A 10412-nucleotide genomic window follows, 5' to 3' on the forward strand; every position below is an offset into this window, starting at 1 on the left:
GGGAGCAAAGGAGCCAGTTTTGATTCGCAAGTTCATCACTGAACTTGGGGTGGTTCTTAGCATTGCTGACCCCATTGAGCTCTATTGTGACAACAATGGAGCTATAGCACAGGCGAAGAAACCTCGCTCACACCAGCGGACCAAACACATACTACGGCGCTACCATCTCATTCGAGAGATCATCGAGAGAGGAGATGTGAAGATTTGCAGAGTACCTACAGAGGCTAACATCACAGATCCCTTGACCAAGGCTTTGGCACAGAGGAAGCATGATGGTCACACTAGGTCATTGGGGCTTAGAGCCTACACTGATTGGTACTAGTGCTAGTGGGAGATTGTTAGCTAAAGCCCTACAGCCAATCATTTGATAATTGAATTTTGGACTTATTGTATCATATTCTATATGTAAATAAAGGTATTTGGTTTTTGGTTATTATACTTACTTGTATTGGTGGCAAATAAACTAAGTATAATAACGTCCTTGAGTAGAAGGTTCTTACCTATATCAAACGATTGGTTGAATCGATAGTGAGATGATATAGGGAACACTACTCTTAATCATTCCTAGTCGAGTATTAACATTCAGGGATAATGTTAATGCAATAAGATTAGCATGTAGGTTAACTCGATGACTTGATCTCACAAGTCATGGATATAGAGATATCAAGTTGACACATGGGTATGCATTAGAGAGTGTATACTGAATGACCCGCCATGAGAAAGTATCATGGATCGTTATATGAGTGTCATATACTTTCTCATGTGGCTATTAGTATGACTACTAGTCCTTAGACCAGAAGTCACCATGGTTCCTTACATAAGGAGTTATGTACTTTGGTTTCGTCAAACGTCACCCGTAACTGGGTGGACTATAAAGGCGATTATTGGGTATGTAACGAATTATGTAGAGGGATGTGAGTGATGTAGATGGGATCTATCCCTCCTATATGACGGGAGCGACATCGATATTCTTGATAGAGTGAGACCACGAAGTGCATGGCCATGCCCAAATGAGTCAATATAGAATATTGAGCTCATTTGATTGAGTGAGTCTACTTGGAGTTCAAGATTTAGATTGATTAGAGGATGACACGGTCTATGCCTCACATTGATCAACCTAGATGTCTAGGATAGAAGGACACTTGTCATATTTTTGTGAGGAGTCACAATTAGTAGTCACAAAGGCGATGTTGGATCTCAACATTCTTGTAACATTGGGTAGTAATGATATGTTGCTAGATACCGCTCATTACTTATGCTCCTAAATGAGTTTAGGGGCATTGCCAACGTTACAAGAACCTATAGAGTCACACACTAAGGACAATTAGATGGAGATTAGGTTCATATGATGAACCAAGAGGATTAGATTCATTTGATGAATCAAATTGGATTAAGAGTAATCCTAATTGGGCTAATTGAGTTAGACTCAAGTTGATTCATGTGTTTAATGTGTCTAATTTGGATTATGACTCATTAAATCAATTTAATTAAATGAATTAGATTCATTATATTAAATTGGCTTGAATTAAATGGTTGGATTAGATCAACCATGAGAGAGATTAAGTCAAGTTTGACTTGACTTGAGAGGAAGATGAAGAGTCAAGTTTGACTTGACTTTATGCCACCTCATTAGTGAGTTGGCATTGAGTGGGCCAATGATGATGCTCCACATCATCATGGTTGCTTAAGTGGGATGCCACCTCATGGGAGTTACCAAGAGTTGTGACTCTTGGCATTCCATGGGAGTTACTCACCATCTTAATGTGGCCGGCCACATGAATGGGAGATATGTTTTCATTTTGTGAATTAAATCTCATTCATTCCTTCATCTTCTTCCTTGCTCCAATTTTGCTCTCCCTCTCCTCTCTTGGCCGAACCATCCAAAAGTGCTAGCACACCTTTTGTGTGGTTTTTCTCCACCTACTTGTTTGTGTGGATACATATAGAGAGTTGTCTACGTTGACAACTTCGAGATCCGGCACCGTTTGGACGAGCAGGAACGCGAAGGGCTTCGCTTCAAAGGTATAACCTTTTTCTTTCATAGATCTAAGTGTAGATCTAGGTAGAAACTCGTATTCGTGTGTTTTTCAAACTCTTTCTTTGCACGGATCCGTTGGCTAGGGGCTTTTGGGGTTTCCGCGACGCGAAAAAGTGGACCACAATCGAAACACAAAATCGGTAGCCTCTTGTGTTGGTATTTCAAGATCCATACAAAGAACACAAACTAATTATGCAGCGGAAACAATAACTAGTTATACCTTTCTTTGTAATCTAAAAACCTCTTTATCTTCTACTGTATTCCTCTCCTCTTCTTGGACATCGTGTAGGCGATGATCTATCAAGACGAAGACACCCGACCTTCTCCTTCTTTTCCAAGCTTTCGGCCACCAAAGAATACAAAGTGAAGAGGCCTTCATCTTCTTCTTCTTCTCCTCCAAGCAACCGGCCACCAAGGTAGAGTCTTCTACAAAGAGGCGCCAGCCTTAATGAAGAAGAAAGGATGGATGCCATAGGCCTTTAGGGAAAGAAGACAATAGAAGAAGATAGAAGAAGGGCCGGCCATACAAGAGAATAAAAGAGGAGCCTTAGGTTGTGTTTAGAGAGCATCCCCTCCTCCTCTTTTATAATCTTTGCTAGCGACTAATAAGGAAAGTTTTTAATAAAATTTCCTTTTATTTGCTATTGCAGATAGTTACAAAAAAGGAAAGATTTTAACAAAATTAAAATCTCTCTTTTAAACCATTGTAAATAGCTATAAAAGGAAAGATTATAACAAAATTTTATTTTAAACAAAATCTTATTTTTATTCCTATAATGGTTGGTTACAAAAAAAAAGAAAATATTTTAACAAAATTAAAATCTCTCTTTTAACCATTGTAGATAACTAAAAAAAGGAAAGATTTTAACAAAATTAAAATCTCTCTTTTAACCATTGTAGATAACTACAAAAAAGGAAAGATTTTAACAAAATTAAAATCTCTCTTTTAACCATTGTAGATAACTACAAAAAAGGAAAAATTTTAACAAAATTAAAATCTCTCTTTTAATCCATTGTAGAAAGCTATAAAAGGAAAGATTTTAACAAAATTTTGTTCTCAACAAAACTTCCTTTTCTCTTCTTGTATGGTCGACCCCATGCTTGGGCACCAAGCATGGCTTGACTGACCCACATCTTGGGTACCAAGAGGGCTTGGCTGGCCCCTTGTTTGGGCACCAAGTAAGGATGTGGCCGACCCCTCATTTGGGTAAGAAGGAAAATCAAAACGGGTGAACACGAGACTTTATATAGGCTACAGCAGGGATCGAGAGGAGGAATTGATTTTGGCCTCCTGATGAGCTTGAGCTTCCTGTGTTCGACCCGAACACCCAACTCAAGTTCATCAATAATAACTCATACCACTAAAGAGTTATTATTGAACTACCGCACCAATCTCATATTACATTATGAGTTCCTTCTTATCATGAGTACATTAATCTCTCTGTGTTTAAGATATCAAATGTTCATTAATTAAATGAGTTACTGACAGCTCACTTAATTAATATCTAGCTCCAAGAGTAGTACCACTCAACTTCACTATCATGTCAGACTAAGTCTACCTACAGGGTTTACATGACAATCCTTATGAGCTCCTCAAGGGGACATCATCAATCTAGATAACTAGGACACAATTTCCTTCTATAATCAACAATACACCATATAAATAATATTATTTTCCAACTTATCGGGTCTATTGATTTAACGAATAAATCTCACCCATTGATAAATTAAAGAAATAAATACTAAGTATATGTGCTTGTTATTATATAGGATTCACTACAAGAAAAACCCTCATAGACATCGGTGGAACAACAACAGTTTTAAGCAAAAACCGATGTCTTTGAGTATTTTACACCAGTTTTTCCAAAAATCGATGTCTATGAGCACAGATTTTCGCTCATAGACATCGGTTTTTTAGCCGATGTCTATGAGCGCCTTTTTTTTCGTTAATAGACACCGATTTTAACAGCAGTTTTTAAAACCCGGTGTCTATGATAAATAAAATAATTTAATTTTTCCACCAATACTTAGTCAAAATTTACAACACTTCACTCTTCCCTCCAAACCTAAACCTTCCTCTTCCTAGATCGCGCCATCCTTCCCCTTCCTAGATCGACGCCCCTTCCTCTCTCGATCAGGATCAACACACGACTCCCTCCCTTGTGAGGTCTGCGGAATGCCCCGCTTTCCCAAATGACCACATCCATATCCTCTTTCCCCTTCTCTTCTCCTCTCCCTTCCATCTTTGCCCTCTCGTGGGTTGCTCCATCTCTTAGGGTTTCTTCTCCTCATGCTTTCTGGTTTCTCCGTTGATTCGTCGGCGGCCTTTTCCCTGGAAATCATCTTGATTCTGTTGCTGTTTTCGCTGCTGGTGCTCGGATTTGGCTCCTCGGGGCTGCTCCTTCGTCGTCTGCACTCATGGCGGCTCTCTTCAAACACCAAGGTGATCCCTCGTTGATCCTTGTATGCTTAGCTTGTTTCTTAGTGTTTTCTTGGAGGAAATCGGTCGGCTCTGGGCTAGATCTGTTGGGATTTTTGAGTTCCTTGTTGGAATTTCTTCGCGCTGGTTGTTTTGATGGCTAGACTTTCTTTTGAAGGGTTTAAAGCTTGTTAAATTAAGGTGATGGTGTAGATCTATTAATATTTTTTAGTATTTACTTTTATTCTTGGTTTTGACTTCGCTTCTCAGGTCAGAGGTACAAACCTTTGATTGGTTTTGCTTCTGCTTCATTTTTTTTGGAGGGACAATTAGGGTTCTTTGTCCAGGAGTAGATTTTTTGCTATGCTTTTAAGGATATTGAACATAAGTTCATGTGTTTCGACTATAACTTCATAAGAAAAAGTGAAATAAGAAATTACACCATAGCGTCTTGTCTGTTTGTAGTGTGCTATGCTAATTACATAAATACTCTGACCTCCCTGGACTGAAAATCACCCTCTTGTCTTCATTGTCTTTGCAGACGTATGTGATAGAACATCCAGTGAATGCTTGTGCAATATCTCCACTTCTTGATCATGTAAGCAACTATTTTCTACAAAATATTTTCTGCTTACCTTCTCATTTGATTGATTATGCTTTGTCAATTTCCAGTAGATGAAAGCAACCAAGCATGCAAGAAATGTGGAATTAAAAGTATCTACTTTACATAAACAAAGATATTTTCCTTTGTTTTGGTCGATTTGCCTTTTTTTTAAAGCTCCTCCCTATTGGTTTTATTTAGGTGGTTATTGAATTTTAGCAATTCATGTTTACAAAGATTTCACGATGAAGCTTACTTAAATGATTATTTGTATTATATGTAGTACTGGATAAACTTGAATTGGTTTGGACCTTTTGATGTGATTAACAATTCAATTTTAATTATTGTTCCTATTTTCCTGTGTTTGTAAGAATTCTATTGTAATGCTTATTCCTATTTTTCTACATTTGGATCCTCTGTATGAGTATATTTTCCTTCGTAAATCAGTAGTCTTAACTCTTATCAGTTCACTTCTATTAATCTCTTGTTAATTCTTTAGTACTCTTTCATATTATCCCATTTTCTGAGAAGATAATAACAATTTTGTTTTGTAGAAGAATAGGACACATTGCTGGCAGAATGTTCTAATACAAGTTGCATAACACCTAGTTTTTTGTAAGTCTTATGCATGTCTCATCTCAACCTCTTTGATAACAAGAAATTACTAATATAATTTTTGTAAGTTTTAGATAGATTGCAGAGAGAACTTGAAATACTATACTTGATTACCTTACAAATTTCACTGATATTTTCTCTATATTTTGGTCAGTCTCTCAGTATTCCTAATCTAAATCAGGTTGTATTTATACACTTTGCTATTACACTTTACTATTTGTATCAGGATCTTGGTCAATTATCCCATCAATTTAATGGTTATTAATATTGAGGTAAAGTGTGGTAAAGGATTCTACTTGGGTGAGGAATTGACATGTCTTATCTGTATAAACGGTGGTTTTCTTTTTCAATTTTATTTGTGCAATTATGTGACATTTTTTTTTATTTGGCAATTTGTCATAGTATTTGTTTTGAAGTATGTGAAGATCAAATGTTATTTGTTACTTCTTCCATTGATATTCTGATTTTCTTTTGATGCCTTGGAGTTGGATAAATATTATTCCTTTTTCTTTGATTCTGTTTAATTTTTCCCAAGATTGTAGTTATATCTAAGAGGTCAAGGAATATGCAGGCCAAGGTTCTAGGTGCTCTCTAGCCCACATTTTGCACCTCCTTTGAGCTGGAGCATTGTTTTTTTTTTTTTTTGGAAGAATTCATGTTCCTTTTCAATCTCATGTTTAATGAACCTTTCAATAAATTAGTGTTAATGTATTCGGATCACAGAATGTGAATTCACATCTATTGATTATGTGGAAGTTTAATTATAATCATGCCTCCTCCATGTTGCTTAGATTTATGAGGTTTAAGAATGAAGGAAGAATCTTTCATTTTATTCTTTTGAAAATTTATTATGTTAATATAAGTAGAATCTTTTTGAAGATAGTGTGAATAAATTATTTTATATATTCCAAGAAAAATCATAATAATCTACTATACACCATGCATCACTATATTTAGCTTCTTTCAAATCAATTGCCATATAACAGATTATTTCAAATTTGCAGATCAAAAAAGCTGAGCAAATAAGTAAAATTATGGTAAATGGTTTATTTTTGTAAAGCATTTGATCTCATGTATCTAAATTATTGGCTTATTCTTGTTTTCAGTGTTTTGGTTCCTGGTCATTTATGTTTTGATAAATTATGCAATTATATGGAATGATAGCAGAAAAAGTAGTGAGGAACTGATTTAAACAATACCTTAACCGTTGACTATTGGATTGAGGAATTGTTTTTTCTTTTAGCACACAGAACTCTGGTATTGCATTTTTAGGTAGCAGAGTTTTTTGAAAAATCTCGTTTATCATTGTTCTATTGAAATTTGTTTTTGGAAATTGAATGTAACTAAGCATAGCACAGCATGCTAGCCATATTGAGAAAGATACTAGAATGGCAAAGTGGAGGTGACTGGATGTAGTTTGAAGTGGTTACATACTGAAATTGTATATCTTTCCATTGAATGCCCTCAGTACTCATTGAGTTCCTTTTACTAAATGATCTCTTGTTTCTTTTCTTTTTTTCTTTAATGAGCTCTACTTATGTTCTCCAACTAGTTGCATGTTTCATCTTATCGCATATCCATGCTAATGATTATTTGCTAGCATGTTTAATCCTAACCACGAGATCAATAATTATTTTCATATGTTCCTTTGTTTAACATTGAGATACTAATTTTGGGTGTTGGTGCACCAAATGTAGTTTCTTATAATCGATGAAGCCAACCGAATATTGGAGGCTAACTTTGAGGAAGACATGGAGCAAATATTTAAGCGGCTGCCAAAGGTATGCTATTTAGTTCCCTTCAGTTTATAGTTATTACAGGAGTGTTGCAAAGTCGGCATCATGTTTTATAATTATCACATTCACTCCCTAATATGCATACAAGGCAAACTGCTCTATTTACAGCTACCCAAACTAAGCAGGTTTCTATTTCTTTCTAACTACTATTCATAATCATTTTGGTTTTCATTTTCTTTAACTTATAAAAAAAATTACAGGTTGAGGATTTTGCGAACTTGTCATTTAAGGAAAAGCCTGTATATGTAGGTGTTGATGATGGAAGGTCGAAGGTAATCTCCAGATTTATTTTATCATTGTTTTTACTCGGTTGTTTCGTCAATAGCAAGGTTGACACGAATTCATCTTACTCAGGTGACTGTCGAAGGGTTGGAGCAGGGCTATTGTGTCGTGCCTAGCAATAAAAGGTTTCTGGTCTTGTATGCTTTTCTTAAGAGGAACCTTTCGAAGAAGATAATGGTCTTCTTCTCCTCATGCAATTTGGTCAAGTACCATTCTGAGCTTCTCAGATACATTCATGTCGATTGTCTCGATATCCATGGAAAGCAGAAGCAGCAGAAACGAACTAGTACATTCTTTGAGTTCTGTAAAGCCGAAAAGGGTATATACTGCTCTGCACTGATGTTGCTGCTCGTGGACTTGATATTCCTGCTGTGGTAAGTTAAACTTTGCTTTTATATTCATGCATTGTCTAATCTTAATGACACATCTTGTTGATTGGCCATAGGACTGGATTGGCCAATATGATCCTCCTGATGAACCAAAGGTGCGAGTTTAACCAAATGGCATGGTACCCTTTAAGATGCCTTATAACAGATTATTTTGTTTTATTTTATTCAGGTAAGAGAACTGGAGAATCAATTAAATGGTGAGAGGACAACCAAGAAGGATGTTGCAAAGTTCCCAAAGCCTCCAGTGGCTCCTTTAAGATGGAAGCCTCTTTTACAAAGAATCACCAATCAGTTGTCACCCTCAGGAAGAATAGTTATGTGTAATTTGTGGATACTGACTTGATGTACACAATATCTATTATCTTTTTATATTGTAAGAAGAATATTTATGTGTTGGTTATATAGATATTGACTTGGTGTGTTTAGATACATCGGTGCATTTTTATTTGTGATTTTCTTAGTGAATTAATAATATTAACTTAATTTTATGATTTGCTTGGTGATAATATTGGTTTTTCACTATTTCGGAAATCGAATTTGTGTCGTTAAATAATACTGATATTACATCGGTTTTCCATCGCTGCAAAACTGGTGTCATTAACTAATATTACATCGGTCGTATACCGCTGCCAAAACTGGTATTATTAACATATAATATTACATCGGTTTTACACCCGATGTCGTTAAGTGATACTACACGGGTTTTAACCTCATGTCTAAAATGGCAGACCTTTTACATCGCCTTCATAGACATCGGTCGAAAATGTAATAGACATCGGTGGAAAACCGATGTCTATAAGGATTTTTGTTGTAGTGATTAAGAGTACGTACATCCATAATAACAGAGGCTATGTTCTTTTATGCAGTCAGTATAAAAGGAACAACCTCAAATGGTTTTGCTCAATACACACATAGTGTACTAGTGTAATTTTATAGTCAAGATAAACTAGTACCAAATTACACTACAACCATTCCAATGGTTTGCCCCAATCTATCTTGGTTGTGAGCTACTATTTATAATTTATAAGGAACTGATAACATGATCTTCTATGTGACACCACTGTTACGATCTTCAAGTGCACAGATTCATCGTCAGTAATAAGATTATCAATCCCACGAGAACTGGTTATAAGCACTTGTAATGGTTCACCTAAGATTAACTAAACTCTCGATGGTTGTGAGTTATCTAAAGAAAAGGGAATGAGAAGCGGAAACGAGAACTAGTGAAGAGAGAGTAATTTACTTGGTTATGATGAGTTATAGGAGTTCGGTTTCATTGTGGTGGTATTGATGTATCACATTCTTTCCTTTACTCATTGTCCATCAACATGCATTCGCCGGAAGCTGAAGTATCTATTCTTAGGTACCAAATAAAGAAGATCCCTATGAAATCCTGTTACGGTTAACCCCTGTCACTAGGACGCCTCAGTAGATCACAAGGACACTACTCTAATTGATGTCATTAAGGATAGATATAAGGAGCTTAGTTTGGTCTCTTACTTCCTTGTGGAGAAGTTGTCTCTCCTTTCAAGAAAGTACCCTAGATGTCTGTGAACGGGTCACCCCTGTCATTAGGGCCCCTCAGGTGTACGATCTAGGATATTCTCTCTACGAGATAGGCAATTCCTACACAATCAATTAACACAATATAGAGATCGAGTAATCAAAACAAAGCACGCAAAATCATCCAATGAAATAGAGGCAAAAGTATGAGTCTTACATCAAACCAATCCACAACTACTCCCTCATCCTAGAATAAAGATTCTACTCCATAGACGTCGGAGAAAAATCTGAAGACATAATGTTAAGCATACAATTCTCAAACAAGAAGAGAGAAAGAGAAAAGATGCTTATCCAACGACGGCGTGTGATCTTCAGATCCAATCCTTTGCTTCTAGAGTTGATGTGGTGATGAAGGATCGTTGGACGGATGGCCTGGATGGTGTAGAATGGCACCAAGTCGATTCTCTCCCTGACGGCTCGCTTCCCGGCTCTCCCCCCTTGAGGAAAAGGGTTAAAACCCTTTTAAAGGCTAGGGCGCGGATGCGGTGGCACGGCCGTGTAAGGATGGCACGGTCGTGCCCTTTCTTGTCTCTGGCTGCGCTGCACGGTTGTGCCAATTGGCACGACCGTGTGAACTTGGAGCTCGGCTCTGGGGATTGCACGGTCGTGTACTGCTTGGCTTCGGTCATGGGGGCCAAGGCCGTGCAAGTATGCACGGCCATGTACTGATCTGCCTCTAGGTTGGTCGGACGATCGTGCAAGGTTGCAC

General features: G+C 37.0%; 1 pseudogene; it reads left to right on the forward strand.

Annotated features, from left to right (window-relative positions):
- The first annotated feature begins 7724 nt into the window (after positions 1–7724).
- LOC122019530 lies at positions 7725–8247 on the forward strand (annotated as a pseudogene).
- Positions 8248–10412: the final 2165 nt, after the last annotated feature.

Source organism: Zingiber officinale, chromosome 9A, assembly GCF_018446385.1.
Source record: "Zingiber officinale cultivar Zhangliang chromosome 9A, Zo_v1.1, whole genome shotgun sequence".
Classification (NCBI taxonomy): Eukaryota; Viridiplantae; Streptophyta; class Magnoliopsida; order Zingiberales; family Zingiberaceae; genus Zingiber; species Zingiber officinale.